The sequence below is a fragment of the Plectropomus leopardus genome, chromosome 20 (assembly GCF_026936395.1).
Source record: "Plectropomus leopardus strain MGB_pleo_1.0 chromosome 20, ASM2693639v1, whole genome shotgun sequence".
NCBI classification, from domain to species: domain Eukaryota; kingdom Metazoa; phylum Chordata; class Actinopteri; order Perciformes; family Serranidae; genus Plectropomus; species Plectropomus leopardus.
The window spans coordinates 20,265,359-20,287,744 of NC_142195.1; the positions used below are offsets into that span (position 1 = coordinate 20,265,359).

At 34.0% G+C, this 22,386-nt stretch overlaps 1 protein-coding gene across 1 annotated transcript in view; it reads right to left on the reverse strand.

Annotated features, from left to right (window-relative positions):
- The window catches only part of slc46a2 (solute carrier family 46 member 2), a 44,391-nt gene that overhangs the window by 17,306 nt on the left and 4,699 nt on the right, over nt 1-22,386 (reverse strand). The window lies entirely within an intron of this gene.

Here is a 22,386-nt window from a genome sequence, read left to right on the forward strand (position 1 = left end):
ATAAAATAGCCTGACGAAACATGCCATAGCATAGAAAGTTGCAAAATCACCCTAAAACACAATAAAAATGCATGTTGAAAAACTGACCAAAAAGGCAAGGCTATAGTATGGCAAAAATTTCAAAATATGACATACCCCAAAACCAGCTAAAAACACCTCAAAACAGCTTAAAATAGCCTGAGGAAACATGCCATAGTATAGAAAGTTGCAAAAACGACCAAAAAAACAATAAAAATGCATGTTGAAAAAATGACCAAAAAGGTAAGGCTATAGTATGGCAAAAATGTCAAAATATGACACATCACAAAAACAGCTAAAAACACCTCAAAACAGCATAAAATAGTGCAACGAGACATGCCATGGCATAGAAAGTTGCAAAAATGACCAAAAACACAATAAAAATGCATGTTGAAAAAATGACCGAAAAGGCAAGGCTATAGTATGGCAAAAATGTCAAATTATGACATTTGAAAAAAAATGCTGCAAACTACATTAAAACCGATAAAATACCATGCCGAGACACGCCATAGAATAGGATGTTGCAAAAACGGCCAAAAACTCAATAACATAGCATGTTGAAAAATGACAGAAAAAGCAAGGCTATAGTATGGCAAAAATATGAAAATATGAAATGTTGCATGTGCCAGCGGTTTTTGCCAGTGTTTTCTCTCCTTTTTCTCTGTCTCTCCATGTTTGTGTATGTGCGTTTCTCTCCTCCTCCAGGTGCTCCAAATCACGAGGAGGATAAAAGCTCGCCCTCTCTGTTAGACGTGTCAATCACAGCCGATGCTGACCACAGAAATAGCAGGAACAACAGAGCGATGTCCCTCTGTTGAGTTTTCCTTTTTTTCTGTATGCAATCTTAGGTTGGGATCAGAGGTCACCAGCAGCCCAGTATTCGGTCCATGTTTTAAAGTGTTTTTGTTTAGGGGAATGAGCTGTGTCCAACGGCCCACTGTGTGGTTGGCCCAGCGTTTCCCATTCTTTAATTGTTTTGGCTGGGGTCTCAAACTCCCTCTTTTAATTTTGGTTACTTGTTGGTTAAGTTGTTGCTAAATAAACTGTTTGATTTTGTTTCTGTGATCTGTGTGGCGTTCTTTTATGTGTTCGGGTGATCTCTGAGCATTTGTGTGTGTCTGGCCGTAACAGACATATCCAAAAAACGTCTGAAAAACCACATGAAATAACAAAAAATAGCAAGCCGAGGCATGCTATAGCATAGGTTGTTGCAAGAACAGCCAAAAACACCATAATATTGTATGTTGAAAAACTGACTGTGAAAGCAAAGCTATAATGTGGAAAAAATGTCGAAATATGACATTTCCAAATAAATGCTGAAAACCATATTAAACTGCATGAAATACAACGCCGAAAGAGGACACAGCATAGGATGATACAAAAACGGCCAAAGACACCATAATATCGCATGTTGAAAAAATTGACCAAAAAGCAAGGCTATAGTATGGCAAAAATGTCAAAATATGACACACCCCAAAAACAGCTAAAAACACCTCAAAACAGCTTAAAATAGCCTGAGGAAACATGCCATAGTATAGAAAGTTGCAAAAACACCCAAAAATACAATAAAAAGGCATGTTGAAAAACTGACCAAAAAAGCAAGGCTATAGTATGGCAAAAATGTCAAAATATGATACATCCCAAAAACAGCTAAAAATACCTCAAAACAGCATAAAATAGCCTGACGAAACATGCCATAGTATAGAAAGTTGCAAAAATGACCAAAAACACAATAAAAATGCATGTTGAAAAAATGACCGAAAAGCAAGGCTATAGTATGGCAAAATGTCAAAATATGACACATCCCAAAAAGACTAAAAACACGTGAAAACAGTTTAAAATAGCCTGACGAGACATGCTATAGTATAGAAAGTTGCAATATCACCCTATAACACAATAAAATGCATGTTGAAAAATGACCAAAAAGCAAGGCTATAGTATGGCAAAATGTCAAAATATAACACATCCCAAAAAGGCTAAAAACACCTCAAAACAGCATAAAATAGTCGACGAGACATGCCATAGTATAGAAAGTTGCAAAAACAGCCAAAAACACAATAAAAATGCATGTTGAAAAAATGACCAAAAAGGCAAGGCTATAGTATGGCAAAAATGTCAAAATATGACACATCCAAAAAAGACTAAAAACACCCCAAAACAGCATAAAATAGTGCAACGAGAAATGGCATAGTATAGAAAGTTGCAGAATCACCCTAAAACACAATAAAATGCATGTTGAAAAAATGACCAAAAAGGCAAGGCTATAGTATGGCAAAAATGTCAAAATATGACACATCCCAAAAACAGCTAAAAACACCTCAAAACAGCTTAAAACAGCCTGCCGAAACATGCCATAGCATAGAAAGTTGCAAAATCACCCTAAAACACAATAAAAATGCACAATGAAAAAATGACCAAAAAGGCAAGGCTATAGTATGGCAAAAATGTCAAAATATGACACATCCCAAAAAAGACTAAAAACACCCCAAAACAGCATAAAATAGTGCAACGAGACATGCCATAGTATAGAAAGTTGCAGAATCACCCTAAAACACAATAAAAATGCATGTTGAAAAATGACCAAAAGGCAAGGCTATAGTATGGCAAAATGTCAAAATATGATACATCCCAAAAACAGCTAAAAACACCTCAAAACAGTTTAAAATAGCCTGACGAAACATGCCATAGTATAGAAGGTTGCAAAAACACCCTAAAATACAATAAAGATACATATTGAAAAACTGACCAAAAAAGCAAGGCTATAGTATGGCAAAAATGTCAAAATATGACACATCCCAAAAACAGCTAAAAACACCTCAAAACAGCATAAAATAGCCTGACGAAACATGCCATAGTATAGAAAGTTGCAAAAATGACCAAAAACACAATAAAAATGCATGTTGAAAAAATGACCGAAAAGCAAGGCTTATAGTATGGCAAAAATGTCAAAATATGACACATCACAAAAACAGCTAAAAACACCTCAAAACAGCTTAAAATAGCCTGAGGAAACATGCCATAGTATAGAAAGTTGCAAAACACCTAAAATACAATAAAAGGCATGTTGAAAAACTGACCAAAAAAGGCAAGGCTATAGTATGGCAAAAATGTCAAAATATGATACATCCCAAAAACAGCTAAAACACCTCAAAACAGCATAAAATAGCCTGACGAAACATGCCATAGTATAGAAAGTTGCAAAATGACCAAAACACAATAAAATGCATGTTGAAAAATGACCGAAAAGCAAGGCTATAGTATGGCAAAATGTCAAAATATGACACATCCCAAAAAGACTAAAAACACCTGAAACCAGCATAAAATAGCCTGACGAGACATGCTATAGTATAGAAAGTTGCAAAATGTACACAAAAACACAATAAAAATGCATGTTGAAAAAACTGACCAAAAGGCAAGGCTATAGTATGGCAAAATGTCAAAATATGACACATCCAAAAAAATGCTAAAAACACCTCAAAACAGCTTAAAATAGCCTGACGAAACATGCCATAGTATAGAAAATTGCAAAAACGACCAAAAAAACAATAAAAATGCATGTTGAAAAAATGACCGAAAAGCAAGGCTATAGTATGGCAAAAATGTCAAAATATGACACATCCCAAAAATAGCTAAAAACACCTGAAACCAGCATAAAATAGTGCAACGAGACATGCTATAGTATAGAAAGTTGCAGAATCACCCTAAAACACAATAAAATGCATGTTGAAAAATGACCAAAAAGGCAAGGCTATAGTATGGCAAAATGTCAAAATATGACACATCCCAAAAAGACTAAAACACCTGAAAACAGCATAAAATAGCCTGACGAGACATGCCATAGTATAGAAAGTTGCAAAACAGCCAAAAACACAATAAAAATGCATGTTGAAAAATGACCAAAAAGCAAGGCTATAGTATGGCAAAATGTCAAAATATGAGAAATCCAAAAAAGACTAAAAACACCCCAAAACAGCATAAAATAGTGCAACGAGACATGCCATAGTATAGAAAGTTGCAGAATCACCCTAAAACACAATAAAAATGCATGTTGAAAAATGACCAAAAAGGCAAGGCTATAGTATGGCAAAAATGTCAAAATATGACACATCCAAAAACAGCTAAAAACACCTCAAAACAGCTTAAAACAGCCTGTCAAACATGCCATAGCATAGAAAGTTGCAAAATCACCCTAAAACACAATAAAAATGCACAATGAAAAATGACCAAAAAGGCAAGGCTATAGTATGGCAAAAATGTCAAAATATGACACATCCCAAAAAGACTAAAAACACCCCAAAACAGCATAAAATAGTGCAACGAGACATGCCATAGCATAGAAAGTTGCAGAATCACCCTAAAACACAATAAAAATGCATGTTGAAAAAATGACCAAAAAGGCAAGGCTATAGTATGGCAAAAATGTCAAAATATGATACATCCCAAAAACAGCTAAAAACACCTCAAAACAGCATAAAATAGCCTGACGAAACATGCCATAGTATAGAAAGTTGCAAAAATGACCAAAAACACAATAAAAATGCAAGTTGAAAAATGACCAAAAGCAAGGCTATAGTATGGCAAAATGTCAAAATATGACACAACCCAAAAACAGCTAAAACACCTCAAAACAGCTTAAAATAGCCTGAGGAAACATGCCATAGTATAGAAAGTTGCAAAACACCCAAAATACAATAAAAGGCATGTTGAAAAATTGACCAAAAAGCAAGGCTATAGTATGGCAAAAATGTCAAAATATGATACATCCCAAAAACAGCTAAAAACACCTCAAAACAGCATAAAATAGCCTGACGAAACATGCCATAGTATAGAAAGTTGCAAAAATGACCAAAAACACAATAAAAATGCATGTTGAAAAAATGACCGAAAAGCAAGGCTATAGTATGGCAAAAATGTCAAAATATGACACATCCAAAAAAGACTAAAAACACGTGAAACCAGCAAAAAATAGCCTGACGAGACATGCTATAGTATAGAAAGTTGCAATATCACCCTATAACACAATAAAAATGCATGTTGAAAAAATGACCAAAAAGGCAAGGCTATAGTAAGGCAAAAATGTCAAAATATGACACATCCAAAAAAGACTAAAACACCTCAAAACAGCATAAAATAGTGCAACGAGACATGCCATAGTATAGAAAGTTGCAGAATCACCCTAAAACACAATAAAATGCATGTTGAAAAATGACCAAAAAGGCAAGGCTATAGTATGGCAAAATGTCAAAATATGACACATCCCAAAAACAGCTAAAAACACCTCAAAACAGCTTAAAATAGCCTGCCGAAACATGCCATAGCATAGAAAGTTGCAAAATCACCCTAAAACACAATAAAAATGCACAATGAAAAAATGACCAAAAAGGCAAGGCTATAGTATGGCAAAAATGTCAAAATATGACACATCCCAAAAAAGACTAAAAACACCCCAAAACAGCATAAAATAGTGCAACGAGACATGCCATAGTATAGAAAGTTGCAGAATCACCCCAAAACACAATAAAAATGCATGTTGAAAAATGACCAAAAAGGCAAGGCTATAGTATGGCAAAAATGTCAAAATATGACACATCCAAAAACAGCTAAAACACCTGAAACCAGCATAAAATAGCCTGCCGAAACATGCCATAGCATAGAAAGTTGCAAAAACAACCAAAACCACAATAAAAATGCATGTTGAAAAAATGACCAAAAAGGCAAGGCTATAGTATGGCAAAAATGTCAAGATATGACACATCCCAAAAACAGCTAAAAACACCTCAAAACAGCATAAAATAGCCTGACGAAACATGCCATAGCATAGAAAGTTGCAAAATCACCCTAAAACACAATAAAAATGCATGTTGAAAAACTGACCAAAAAGGCAAGGCTATAGTATGGCAAAAATTTCAAAATATGACATACCCCAAAACCAGCTAAAAACACCTCAAAACAGCTTAAAATAGCCTGAGGAAACATGCCATAGTATAGAAAGTTGCAAAAACGACCAAAAAACAATAAAAATGCATGTTGAAAAATGACCAAAAAGGTAAGGCTATAGTATGGCAAAATGTCAAAATATGACACATCACAAAAACAGCTAAAACACCTCAAAACAGCATAAAATAGTGCAACGAGACATGCCATGGCATAGAAAGTTGCAAAATGACCAAAACACAATAAAAATGCATGTTGAAAAATGACCGAAAAAGGCAAGGCTATAGTATGGCAAAATGTCAAATTATGACATTTGAAAAAAAATGCTGCAAACTACATTAAAACCGATAAAATACCATGCCGAGACACGCCATAGAATAGGATGTTGCAAAAACGGCCAAAAACTCAATAACATAGCATGTTGAAAAATGACAGAAAAAGCAAGGCTATAGTATGGCAAAAATATGAAAATATGAAATGTTGCATGTGCCAGCGGTTTTTGCCAGTGTTTTCTCTCCTTTTTCTCTGTCTCTCCATGTTTGTGTATGTGCGTTTCTCTCCTCCTCCAGGTGCTCCAAATCACGAGGAGGATAAAAGCTCGCCCTCTCTGTTAGACGTGTCAATCACAGCCGATGCTGACCACAGAAATAGCAGGAACAACAGAGCGATGTCCCTCTGTTGAGTTTTCCTTTTTTTCTGTATGCAATCTTAGGTTGGGATCAGAGGTCACCAGCAGCCCAGTATTCGGTCCATGTTTTAAAGTGTTTTTGTTTAGGGGAATGAGCTGTGTCCAACGGCCCACTGTGTGGTTGGCCCAGCGTTTCCCATTCTTTAATTGTTTTGGCTGGGGTCTCAAACTCCCTCTTTTAATTTTGGTTACTTGTTGGTTAAGTTGTTGCTAAATAAACTGTTTGATTTTGTTTCTGTGATCTGTGTGGCGTTCTTTTATGTGTTCGGGTGATCTCTGAGCATTTGTGTGTGTCTGGCCGTAACAGACATATCCAAAAAACGTCTGAAAAACCACATGAAATAACAAAAAATAGCAAGCCGAGGCATGCTATAGCATAGGTTGTTGCAAGAACAGCCAAAAACACCATAATATTGTATGTTGAAAAACTGACTGTGAAAGCAAAGCTATAATGTGGAAAAAATGTCGAAATATGACATTTCCAAATAAATGCTGAAAACCATATTAAACTGCATGAAATACAACGCCGAAAGAGGACACAGCATAGGATGATACAAAAACGGCCAAAGACACCATAATATCGCATGTTGAAAAAATTGACCAAAAAGCAAGGCTATAGTATGGCAAAAATGTCAAAATATGACACACCCCAAAAACAGCTAAAAACACCTCAAAACAGCATAAAAAAGCGCGATGAGACATGCCATAGCATAGTAAGTTGCAAAAACAGCAAAAAACACAATAAAAATGCATATTGCAAAACTTACCAAAAAGGCAAGGCTATAGCATGGCAAAAATGTCAAAATATGATACATCCCAAAAACAGCTAAAAACACCTCAAAACAGCATAAAATAGCCTGACGAAACATGCCATAGTATAGAAAGTTGCAAAAATGACCAAAAACACAATAAAAATGCATGTTGAAAAAATGACCGAAAAGCAAGGCTATAGTATGGCAAATATGTCAAAATATGACACATCCCAAAAACAGCTAAAAACACCTCAAAACAGTTTAAAATAGCCTGAGGAAACATGCCATAGTATAGAAGGTTGCAAAAACACCCTAAAACACAATAAAGATACATGTTGAAAAACTGACCAAAAAAGCAAGGCTATAGTATGGCAAAAATGTCAAAATATGACACATCCCAAAAACAGCTAAAAACACCTCAAAACAGCATAAAATAGCGCGATGAGACATGCCATAGTATAGAAAGTTGCAAAAATGACCAAAAACACCATAAAAATGAACGTTAAAAAACTGACCAAAATGGCAAGGCTATAGCATGGCAAAAATGTCAATATATGATACATCCCAAAAACAGCTAAAAACACCTCAAAACAGCATAAAATTGCCTGACGAAACATGCCATAGTATAGAAAGTTGCAAAAATGACCAAAAACACAATAAAAATGCATGTTGAACAAATGACCGAAAAGCAAGGCTATAGTATGGCAAAAATGTCAAAATATGACACAACCCAAAAACAGCTAAAAACATCTCAAAACAGCTTAAAATAGCCTGACGAAACATGCCATAGTATAGAAAGTTGCAAAAACAGCCAAAAACACAATAAAAATGCATATTGCAAAACTTACCAAAAAGGCAAGGCTATAGTATGGCAAAAATGTCAAAATATGACACATCCAAAAAACAGCTAAAAACACCTCAAAACAGCTTAAAATAGCCTGAGGAAACATGCCATAGTATAGAAGGTTGCAAAAACACCCAAAAACACAATAAAAATGCATGTTGAAAAAATGATCGAAAAGCAAGGCTATAGTATGGCAAAAATGTCAAAATATGACACATCCCAAAAACAGCTAAAAACACCTCAAAACAGCATAAAAAAGCGTGATGAGACATGCCATAGCATAGAAAGTTGCAAAAATGACCAAAAACACCATAAAAATGAACGTTAAAAAACTGACCAAAATGGCAAGGCTATAGCATGGCAAAAATGTCAAAATATGATACATCCCAAAAACAGCTAAAAACACCTCAAAACAGTTTAAAATAGCCTGACGAAACATGCCATAGTATAGAAGGTTGCAAAAACACCCTAAAATACAATAAAGATACATATTGAAAAACTGACCAAAAAAGCAAGGCTATAGTATGGCAAAAATGTCAAAATATGACACATCCCAAAAACAGCTAAAAACACCTCAAAACAGCATAAAATAGCCTGACGAAACATGCCATAGTATAGAAAGTTGCAAAAATGACCAAAAACACAATAAAAATGCATGTTGAAAAAATGACCGAAAAGCAAGGCTTATAGTATGGCAAAAATGTCAAAATATGACACATCACAAAAACAGCTAAAAACACCTCAAAACAGCTTAAAATAGCCTGAGGAAACATGCCATAGTATAGAAAGTTGCAAAAACAGCCTAAAACACAATAAAAATGCATATTGCAAAACTTACCAAAAAGGCAAGGCTATAGTATGGCAAAAATGTCAAAATATGACACATCCCAAAACAGCTAAAAACACCTCAAAACAGCTTAAAATAGCCTGACGAGACATGCCATAGTATAGAAAGTTGCAAAAACGACCAAAAAAACAATAAAAATGCATGTTGAAAAAATGACCGAAAAGCAAGGCTATAGTATGGCAAAAATGTCAAAATATGACACATCCCAAAAATAGCTAAAAACACCTGAAACCAGCATAAAATAGTGCAACGAGACATGCTATTGTAGAGAAAGTTGCAAAAATGTACACAAAAACACAATAAAAATGCATGTTGAAAAAATGACCGAAAAGCAAGGCTATAGTATGGCAAAAATGTCAAAATATGACACATCCAAAAAAATGCTAAAAACACCTCAAAACAGCTTAAAATAGCCTGACGAAACATGCCATAGTATAGAAAATTGCAAAAACGACCAAAAAAACAATAAAAATGCATGTTGAAAAAATGACCGAAAAGCAAGGCTATAGTATGGCAAAAATGTCAAAATATGACACATCCCAAAAATAGCTAAAAACACCTGAAACCAGCATAAAATAGTGCAACGAGACATGCTATTGTAGAGAAAGTTGCAAAAATGTACACAAAAACACAATAAAAATGCATGTTGAAAAACTGACCAAAAAGGCAAGGCTATAGTATGGCAAAAATGTCAAAATATGACACATCCCAAAAACAGCTAAAAACACCTCAAAACAGCTTAAAATAGCCTGACGAGACATGCCATAGTATAGAAAATTGCAAAAACGACCAAAAAAACAATAAAAATGCATGTTGAAAAAATGACCGAAAAGCAAGGCTATAGTATGGCAAAAATGTCAAAATATGACACATCCCAAAAATAGCTAAAAACACCTGAAACCAGCATAAAATAGTGCAACGAGACATGCTATTGTAGAGAAAGTTGCAAAAATGTACACAAAAACACAATAAAAATGCATGTTGAAAAAATGACCAAAAAGGCAAGGCTATAGTATGGCAAAAATGTCAAAATATGACACATCCAAAAAAATGCTAAAAACACCTCAAAACAGCTTAAAATAGCCTGACGAAACATGCCATAGTATAGAAAGTTGCAAAAATGGCCCAAAAAACAATAAAAATGCATGTTGTAAAAATGACCGAAAAGCAAGGCTATAGTATGGCAAAAATGTCAAAATATGACACATCCCAAAAATAGCTAAAAACACCTGAAACCAGCATAAAATAGTGCAACGAGACATGCTATTGTAGAGAAAGTTGCAAAAATGTACACAAAAACACAATAAAAATGCATGTTGAAAAACTGACCAAAAAGGCAAGGCTATAGTATGGCAAAAATGTCAAAATATGACACATCCCAAAAACAGCTAAAAACACCTCAAAACAGCTTAAAATAGCCTGACGAGACATGCCATAGTATAGAAAATTGCAAAAACGACCAAAAAAACAATAAAAATGCATGTTGAAAAAATGACCGAAAAGCAAGGCTATAGTATGGCAAAAATGTCAAAATATGACACATCCCAAAAATAGCTAAAAACACCTGAAACCAGCATAAAATAGTGCAACGAGACATGCTATTGTAGAGAAAGTTGCAAAAATGTACACAAAAACACAATAAAAATGCATGTTGAAAAACTGACCAAAAAGGCAAGGCTATAGTATGGCAAAAATGTCAAAATATGACACATCCAAAAAAATGCTAAAAACACCTCAAAACAGCTTAAAATAGCCTGACGAAACATGCCATAGTATAGAAAGTTGCAAAAATGGCCCAAAAAACAATAAAAATGCATGTTGTAAAAATGACCGAAAAGCAAGGCTATAGTATGGCAAAAATGTCAAAATATGACACATCCCAAAAATAGCTAAAAACACCTGAAACCAGCATAAAATAGTGCAACGAGACATGCTATTGTAGAGAAAGTTGCAAAAATGTACACAAAAACACAATAAAAATGCATGTTGAAAAACTGACCAAAAAGGCAAGGCTATAGTATGGCAAAAATGTCAAAATATGACACATCCAAAAAACAGCTAAAACACCTCAAAACAGCTTAAAATAGCCTGACAACATGCCATAGTATAGAAAGTTGCAAAAACAGCCAAAACACAATAAAATGCATGTTGAAAAACTGACCAAAAAGGCAAGGCTATAGTATGGCAAAATGTCAAGATATGACACATCCCAAAAACAGCTAAAAACACCTCAAAACAGCATAAAATAGCCTGCCGAAACATGCCATAGTATAGAAAGTTGCAAAAACACCCAAAAACACAATAAAAATGCATGTTGAAAAAATGACCGAAAAGCAAGGCTATAGTATGGCAAAAATGTCAAAATATGACACATCCCAAAAACAGCTAAAAACACCTCAAAACAGCTTAAAATAGCTTAACAAAACATGCCATAGCATAGAAAGTTGCAAAAACACCCTAAAACACAATAAAGATACATGTTGAAAAAATGACCAAAAAAGCAAGGCTATAGTATGGCAAAAATGTCAAAATATGACACATCCCAAAAACAGCTAAAAACACCTCAAAACAGCATAAAAAAAGCACAATGAGGCATGCCATAGCATAGAAAGTTGCAAAAACACCCAAAAACACAATAAAAATGAACGTTAAAAAACTGACCAAAATGGCAAGGCTATAGTATGGCAAAAATGTCAAAATATGACACACCCCAAAAACAGCTAAAAACACCTCAAAACAGCTTAAAATAGCCTGACGAAACATGCCATAGTATAGAAGGTTGCAAAAACACCCTAAAACACAATAAAGATACATATTGAAAAACTGACCAAAAAAGCAAGGCTATAGTATGGCAAAAATGTCAAAATATGACACATCCCAAAAATAGCTAAAAACACCTGAAACCAGCATAAAATAGTGCAACGAGACATGCTATTGTAGAGAAAGTTGCAAAAATGTACACAAAAACACAATAAAAATGCATGTTGAAAAACTGACCAAAAAGGCAAGGCTATAGTATGGCAAAAATGTCAAAATATGACACATCCCAAAAACAGCTAAAAACACCTCAAAACAGCTTAAAATAGCCTGACGAGACATGCCATAGTATAGAAAATTGCAAAAACGACCAAAAAAACAATAAAAATGCATGTTGAAAAAATGACCGAAAAGCAAGGCTATAGTATGGCAAAAATGTCAAAATATGACACATCCCAAAAATAGCTAAAAACACCTGAAACCAGCATAAAATAGTGCAACGAGACATGCTATTGTAGAGAAAGTTGCAAAATGTACACAAAACACAATAAAATGCATGTTGAAAAATGACCAAAAGGCAAGGCTATAGTATGGCAAAAATGTCAAAATATGACACATCCAAAAAAATGCTAAAAACACCTCAAAACAGCTTAAAATAGCCTGACGAAACATGCCATAGTATAGAAAGTTGCAAAAATGGCCCAAAAAACAATAAAAATGCATGTTGTAAAATGACTGAAAAGCAAGGCTATAGTATGGCAAAAATGTCAAAATATGACACATCCCAAAAATAGCTAAAACACCTGAAACCAGCATAAAATAGTGCAACGAGACATGCTATTGTAGAGAAAGTTGCAAAAATGTACACAAAAACACAATAAAAATGCATGTTGAAAAACTGACCAAAAAGGCAAGGCTATAGTATGGCAAAAATGTCAAAATATGACACATCCCAAAAACAGCTAAAAACACCTCAAAACAGCTTAAAATAGCCTGACGAGACATGCCATAGTATAGAAAATTGCAAAAACGACCAAAAAAACAATAAAAATGCATGTTGAAAAATGACCAAAAGCAAGGCTATAGTATGGCAAAAATGTCAAAATATGACACATCCCAAAAATAGCTAAAAACACCTGAAACCAGCATAAAATAGTGCAACGAGACATGCTATTGTAGAGAAAGTTGCAAAATGTACACAAAAACACAATAAAAATGCATGTTGAAAAACTGACCAAAAGGCAAGGCTATAGTATGGCAAAATGTCAAAATATGACACATCCCAAAAACAGCTAAAAACACCTCAAAACAGCTTAAAATAGCCTGACGAGACATGCCATAGTATAGAAAATTGCAAAAACGACCAAAAAAACAATAAAAATGCATGTTGAAAAAATGACCGAAAAGCAAGGCTATAGTATGGCAAAAATGTCAAAATATGACACATCCCAAAAATAGCTAAAAACACCTGAAACCAGCATAAAATAGTGCAACGAGACATGCTATTGTAGAGAAAGTTGCAAAAATGTACACAAAAACACAATAAAAATGCATGTTGAAAAAATGACCAAAAAGGTAAGGCTATAGTATGGCAAAAATGTCAAAATATGACACATCCAAAAAAATGCTAAAAACACCTCAAAACAGCTTAAAATAGCCTGACGAAACATGCCATAGTATAGAAAGTTGCAAAAATGGCCCAAAAAACAATAAAAATGCATGTTGTAAAAATGACCGAAAAGCAAGGCTATAGTATGGCAAAAATGTCAAAATATGACACATCCCAAAAATAGCTAAAAACACCTGAAACCAGCATAAAATAGTGCAACGAGACATGCTATTGTAGAGAAAGTTGCAAAAATGTACACAAAAACACAATAAAAATGCATGTTGAAAAACTGACCAAAAAGGCAAGGCTATAGTATGGCAAAAATGTCAAAATATGACACATCCCAAAAACAGCTAAAAACACCTCAAAACAGCTTAAAATAGCCTGACGAGACATGCCATAGTATAGAAAATTGCAAAAACGACCAAAAAAACAATAAAAATGCATGTTGAAAAAATGACCGAAAAGCAAGGCTATAGTATGGCAAAAATGTCAAAATATGACACATCCCAAAAATAGCTAAAAACACCTGAAACCAGCATAAAATAGTGCAACGAGACATGCTATTGTAGAGAAAGTTGCAAAATGTACACAAAAACACAATAAAAATGCATGTTGAAAAACTGACCAAAAAGGCAAGGCTATAGTATGGCAAAAATGTCAAAATATGACACATCCAAAAAAATGCTAAAAACACCTCAAAACAGCTTAAAATAGCCTGACGAAACATGCCATAGTATAGAAAGTTGCAAAATGGCCCAAAAACAATAAAAATGCATGTTGTAAAAATGACCGAAAAGCAAGGCTATAGTATGGCAAAAATGTCAAAATATGACACATCCCAAAAATAGCTAAAAACACCTGAAACCAGCATAAAATAGTGCAACGAGACATGCTATTGTAGAGAAAGTTGCAAAAATGTACACAAAAACACAATAAAAATGCATGTTGAAAAACTGACCAAAAAGGCAAGGCTATAGTATGGCAAAAATGTCAAAATATGACACATCCAAAAAACAGCTAAAAACACCTCAAAACAGCTTAAAATAGCCTGACGAAACATGCCATAGTATAGAAAGTTGCAAAAACAGCCAAAAACACAATAAAAATGCATGTTGAAAAACTGACCAAAAAGGCAAGGCTATAGTATGGCAAAATGTCAAAATATGACACATCACAAAACAGCTAAAACACCTCAAAACAGCATAAAATAGCCGACGAAACATGCCATAGAATAGAAAGTTGCAAAAACAACCAAAACCACAATAAAAATGCATGTTGAAAAACTGACCAAAAAGGCAAGGCTATAGTATGGCAAAAATGTCAAGATATGACACATCCCAAAAACAGCTAAAAACACCTCAAAACAGCATAAAATAGCCTGCCGAAACATGCCATAGTATAGAAAGTTGCAAAAACACCCAAAAACACAATAAAAATGCATGTTGAAAAAATGACCGAAAAGCAAGGCTATAGTATGGCAAAAATGTCAAAATATGACACATCCCAAAAACAGCTAAAAACACCTCAAAACAGCTTAAAATAGCTTAACAAAACATGCCATAGCATAGAAAGTTGCAAAAACACCCTAAAACACAATAAAGATACATGTTGAAAAACTGACCAAAATAGCAAGGCTATAGTATGGCAAAAATGTCAAAATATGACACATGCCAAAAACAGCTAAAAACACCTCAAAACAGCATAAAATGGCCTGACGAAACATGCCATAGCATAGAAAGTTGCAAAAATGACCAAAAACACAATAAAAATGCATGTTGAAAAAATGACCAAAAAAGCAAGGCTATAGTATGGCAAAAATGTCAAAATATGACACATCCCAAAAACAGCTAAAAACACCTCAAAACAGCATAAAAAAGCACAATGAGGCATGCCATAGCATAGAAAGTTGCAAAAACACCCAAAAACACAATAAAAATGAACGTTAAAAAACTGACCAAAATGGCAAGGCTATAGTATGGCAAAAATGTCAAAATATGACACACCCCAAAAACAGCTAAAAACACCTCAAAACACCTCAAAATAGCCTGATGAAACATGCCATAGTATAGAAGGTTGCAAAAACACCCTAAAACACAATAAAGATACATATTGAAAAACTGACCAAAAAAGCAAGGCTATAGTATGGCAAAAATGTCAAAATATGACACATCCCAAAAACAGCTAAAAACACCTCAAAACAGCTTAAAATAGCGCGATGAGACATGCCATAGCATAGAAAGTTGCAAAAATGACCAAAAACACCATAAAAATGAACGTTAAAAAACTGACCAAAATGGCAAGGCTATAGCATGGCAAAAATGTCAAAATATGATACATCCCAAAAACAGCTAAAAACACCTCAAAACAGCATAAAAAAGCGCGATGAGACATGCCATAGCATAGAAAGTTGCAAAAACAGCCTAAAACACAATAAAAATGCATATTGCAAAACTTACCAAAAAGGCAAGGCTATAGTATGGCAAAAATGTCAAAATATGACACATCCCAAAAACAGCTAAAAACACCTCAAAACAGCTTAAAATAGCCTGACGAGACATGCCATAGTATAGAAAATTGCAAAAACGACCAAAAAAACAATAAAAATGCATGTTGAAAAAATGACCGAAAAGCAAGGTTATAGTATGGCAAAAATGTCAAAATATGACACATCCCAAAAATAGCTAAAAACACCTGAAACCAGCATAAAATAGTGCAACGAGACATGCTATTGTAGAGAAAGTTGCAAAAATGTACACAAAAACACAATAAAAATGCATGTTGAAAAACTGACCAAAAAGGCAAGGCTATAGTATGGCAAAAATGTCAAAATATGACACATCCCAAAACCAGCTAAAAACACCTCAAAACAGCTTAAAATAGCCTGACGAAACATGCCATAGTATAGAAAGTTGCAAAAATGGCCCAAAAAACAATAAAAATGCATGTTGTAAAAATGACCGAAAAGCAAGGCTATAGTATGGCAAAAATGTCAAAATATGACACATCCCAAAAATAGCTAAAAACACCTGAAACCAGCATAAAATAGTGCAACGAGACATGCTATTGTAGAGAAAGTTGCAAAAATGTACACAAAAACACAATAAAAATGCATGTTGAAAAACTGACCAAAAAGGCAAGGCTATAGTATGGCAAAAATGTCAAAATATGACACATCCAAAAAAATGCTAAAAACACCTCAAAACAGCTTAAAATAGCCTGACAAAACATGCCATAGTATAGAAAGTTGCAAAAACAGCCAAAAACACAATAAAAATGCATGTTGAAAAAATGACCAAAAAGGCAAGGCTATAGTATGGCAAAAATGTCAAAATATGACACATCACAAAAACAGCTAAAAACACCTCAAAACAGCATAAAATAGCCTGACGAAACATGCCATAGTATAGAAAGTTGCAAAAATAGCCAAAAACACAATAAAAATGCATGTTGAAAAAATGACCAAAAAGGCAAGGCTATAGTATGGCAAAAATGTCAAAATATGACACATCCCAAAAACAGCTAAAAACACCTCAAAACAGCATAAAATAGCCTGACGAAACATGCCATAGTATAGAAAGTTGCAAAAACAACCAAAACCACAATAAAAATGCATGTTGAAAAAATGACCAAAAAGGCAAGGCTATAGTATGGCAAAAATGTCAAAATATGACACATCACAATAACAGCTAAAAACACCTCAAAACAGCATAAAATAGCCTGCCGAAACATGCCATAGTATAGAAAGTTGCAAAAACACCCAAAAACACAATAGAAAATGCATGTTGAAAAAATGACCGAAAAGCAAGGCTATAGTATGGCAAAAATGTCAAAATATGACACATCCCAAAAACAGCTAAAAACACCTCAAAACAGCTTAAAATAGCTGAACAAAACATGCCATAGCATAGAAAGTTGCAAAAACACCCTAAAACACAATAAAGATACATGTTGAAAAACTGACCAAAATAGCAAGGCTATAGTATGGCAAAAATGTCAAAATATGACACATCCCAAAAACAGCTAAAAACACCTCAAAACAGCATAAAATGGCCTGACGAAACATGCCATAGCATAGAAAGTTGCAAAAATGACCAAAAACACAATAAAAATGCATGTTGAAAAAATGACCAAAAAAGCAAGGCTATAGTATGGCAAAAATGTCAAAATATGACACATCCCAAAAACAGCTAAAAACACCTCAAAACAGCATAAAAAAGCACAATGAGGCATGCCATAGCATAGAAAGTTGCAAAAACACCCAAAAACACAATAAAAATGAACGTTAAAAAACTGACCAAAATGGCAAGGCTATAGTATGGCAAAAATGTCAAAATATGACACATCCCAAAAACAGCTAAAAACACCTCAAAACAGCATAAAAAAGCACGATGAGACATGCCATAGTATAGAAAGTTGCAAAAACACCCTAAAACACAATAAAAATGTGTGTTGAAAAAATGACCAAAAAGGCAAGGCTATAGTATGGCAAAAATGTCAAAATATGACACATCCAAAAAACAGCTAATATGACATTTAAAAAAAACCCACTTAAAACCACATTAAACAGTATAAAATACCATGCCGAGACACGCCATAGCATAGGATGTTGCAAAAACAGCCAAAAACCAATAATTCAGCATGTTGAAAAAATGACTGAAAAAGCAAGGCTATAGTAAGGCAAAAATGTCAAAATATGACATTTCCAAAAAACAGCTAATATGACATTTAAAAAAAACCCACTTAAAACCACATTAAACAGCATAAAATAGCATGCCGAGACACGCTGTAGAACAGGATGTTGCAAAAACGGCCAAAAACCCAATAATTTAGAATGTTGAAAAATGACAGAAGAAGCAATGCTATAGTAAGGCAAAAATCTCAAAAAAATGACATTTCCAAGAAAATGCTGAAAAACACATTTAACAGCATAAAATAGCATGCCGAGACACGCTGTAGAACAGGATGTTGCAAAAACGGCCAAAAACCCAATAATTTAGAATGTTGAAAAATGACTGAAAAGGCAAGGCTATAGTAAAGGCAAAAATCTCAAAATATGACATGTCCAAAAAAATGCTGAAAACCACATTAAATTGCATAAAATAGCATGCCGTGACACACCATAGCATAGGATGTTGCAAAAACGGCCAAAACCCTAAATACAGCATGTTGGAAAAATGACCGAAAAAGCAAGGCTATAGTACGGCAAAAATCTCAAAATATGATATTTCCAAAAAAATGCTGAAAACCATGTTAAACAGTATAAAATACCATGCCGAGACATGCCATAGCATAGGATGTTGCAAAAACGGCCAAAAAACCAATAATTCAACATGTTGAAAAAATGACTGAAAAAGCAAGGCTATAGTAAGGCAAAAATGTCAAAATATGACATTTCCGAATAAATGCTGAAAACTGCATTAAAACCCATAAAATACCACGCCGAGACATGCCAGAGCATAGGATGTTGCAAAAAAGGCCAAAAATCCAATAATATAGCATGTCGAAAAAATGACCGACAAAGCAAGGCTATAGTAAGGCAAAAATGTCAAAATATGACATTTCCCAAAAAATGCTGAAAACACATTAAACCCCATAAAATAGCATGCCGAGATACGTTATAGCTTAGGATGTTGCAAAAAATGACCGACAAAGCAAGGCTATAGTAAGGCAAAAATGTCAAAATATGACATTTCCGAATAAATGCTGAAAACTACATTAAAACCCATAAAATACCACGCCGAGACATGCCAGAGCATAGGATGTTGCAAAAAAGGCCAAAAACCCAATAATATAGCATGTTGAAAAAATGACTGAAAAAGCAAGGCTATAGTATGGCAAAAATCTCAAAATATGACATTTCCAAAAAAATGCTGAAAAACATGTTAAACAGTATAAAATACCATGCCGAAACACGCCATAGCATAGGATGTTGCAAAAACGGCCAAAAACCCAATAATATTGCATGCTGAAAAAATGACCAACAAAGCAAGGCTATAGTATGGCAAAAATGTCAAAATGTGACATTTCCCAAAAAATGCTGAAAACCACATCAATCCGCATAAAATAGCATGCTGAGTCATGCTATAGCATAGGATGTTGTAAAAAAGGCTAAAAACCCAATAATATAGCATGTTGAAAAAATGACAGAAAAAGCAAGGCTATAGTATGGCAAAAATCTCAAAATATGACATTTCCAAAAAAATGCTGAAACCACATTAAACAGCATAAAATAGCATGCCGAGATACGCTGTAGAATAGGATGTTGCAAAAACGGCCAAAAACCCAATAATTTAGAATGTTGAAAAAATGACTGAAAAAGCAAGGCTATAGTAAGGCAAACATCTCTAAATATGACATTTCCTAAGAAATGCTAAAAAAACACATTAAACAGTTTAAAATACCATGCCGAAACATGCTATAGCATAGGATGTGGCAAAAACGGCCAAAAACCCAATAATATTGCATGCTGAAAAAATGACCGACAAAGCAAGGCTATAGTATGGCAAAAATGTCAAAATATGACATTCCACAAAAAAGTTGAAAACCACATTAAATAACATAAAATAGCATGCCAAGACACAGTATAGAATAGGATGTTGCAAAAAAGGCCAAAAACCCAATAATATAGCATGTTGAAAAAATGACCGAAAAAGCAAGGCTATAGTATGGCAAAAATCTCAAAATATGACATTTCCAAGAAAATGCTGAAAAACACATTTAACAGCATAAAATAGCATGCCGACACATGCCATAGCATAGGATGTCGTAAAAACGGCCAAAAATACAATAATATAGCATGTCAAAAAAATGACTGAAAAAGCAAGGCTATAGTAAGGCAAAAATGCCAAAATATGACATTTCCAAAAAAATGCTGAAAACACATTAAATTGCATAAAATAGCATGCCGTGACACACCATAGCATAGGATGTTGCAAAAACGGCCAAAAACCAATAATTCAACATGTTGGAAAATTACTGAAAAAGCAAAGGTATAGTATGGCAAAAATGTCAAAATATGACATTCCACAAAAAAGTTGAAAACCACATTAAATAACATAAAATAGCATGCTGAGACAGGCCATAGCATAGCATGTTGCAAAACCAGCCAAAATCACAATAATATGGCATGTTAAAAAAATGACTGAAAAAGAAAGGCTATAGTATGGAAAAAATATGACATTTCCAAAAAAATGCTGAAAAACACATTAAACCGCATAAAATAGCATGCCGAGACACGCTGTAGAATAGGATGTTGCAAAAACAGCCAAAAACCCAATAATTTAGAATGTTGAAAAAATGACAGAAGAAGCAAGGCTATAGTATGGCAAAAATCTCAAAATATGATATTTCCAAAAAAATGCTGAAAAACATGTTAAACAGTATAAAATACCATGCCGAGACACGCCATAGCATAGGATGTTGCAAAAACGGCCAAAAACCAATAATTCAACATGTTGAAAAAATGACTGAAAAAGCAAGGCTATAGTATGACAAAAATGTCAAAATATGACATTTCCAAAGAAATGCTGAAAACTACATTAAAACCCATAAAATACCACGCCGAGACATGCCAGAGCATAGGATGTTGCAAAAAAGGCCAAAAATCCAATAATATAGCATGTCAAAAAAATGGCCGACAAAGCAAGGCTATAGTATGGCAATAATGTCAAAATATGACATTTCCAAAAAAATGCTGAAAACTACATTAAAACCCATAAAATACCACGCCGAGACATGCCAGAGCATAGGATGTTGCAAAAACGGCCAAAAACCAATAATTCAACATGTTGAAAAAATGACTGAAAAAGTAAGGCAAAAATCTCAAAATATGACATTTCCAAAGAAATGCTGAAAACCACATTAAACAGCATAAAATACCATTCCGAAACACGCCATAGCATAGGATGTTGCAAAAACGGCCAAAAACCCAATAATATTGCATGTTGAAAAAATGACAGAAAAAGCAAGGCTATAGTATGGCAAAAATCTCAAAATATGATATTTCCAAAAAAAAATGCAGAAAACCATGTTAAACAGTATAAAATACCATGCCGAGACATGCCATAGCATAGGATGTTGCAAAAACGGCCAAAAACCAATAATTCAACATATTAAAAAAAAAATGACTGAAAAAGCAAGGCTATAGTAAGGCAAAAATCTCAAAATATGACATTTCCAAAGAAATGCTGAAAACTACATTAAAACCCATAAAATACCACGCCGAGACATGCCAGAGCATAGGATGTTGCAAAAAAGGCTAAAAACCCAATAATATAGCATGTTGAAAAAATGATCGAAAAAGCAAGGCTATAGTATGGCAAAAATCTCAAAATATGACATTTCCAAAAAAATGCTGAAAAACACATTAAACAGTTTAAAATACCATGCCGAAACATGCTATAGCATAGGATGTGGCAAAAACGGCCAAAAACCCAAAAATATTGCATGCTGAAAAAATTACCAACAAAGCAAGGTATGTATAGGTATAGTATGGCAAAAATGTCAAAATATGACATTTCCCAAAAAATGCTGAAAACCACATCAATCCGCATAAAATAGCATGCTGAGTCACGCCATAGCATAGGATGTTGCAAAAAGGCTAAAAACCCAATAATATAGCATGTTGAAAAAATGACAGAAAAAGCAAGGCTATAGTATGGCAAAAATCTCAAAATATGACATTTCCATTCAAATGCTGAAAACCATGTTAAACAGTATAAAAAACCATGCCAAGACACGCCATAGCATAGGATGTGGCAAAAACGGCCAAAAACCAATAATTCAGCATGTTGAAAAAATGACAGAAAAAGCAAAGCTATAGTATGGCAAAAATGTCAAAATATGACATTCCACAAAAAAGATGAAAACCACATTAAATAACATAAAATAGCATGCTGAGACAGGCCATAGCATAGCATGTTGCAAAACCAGCCA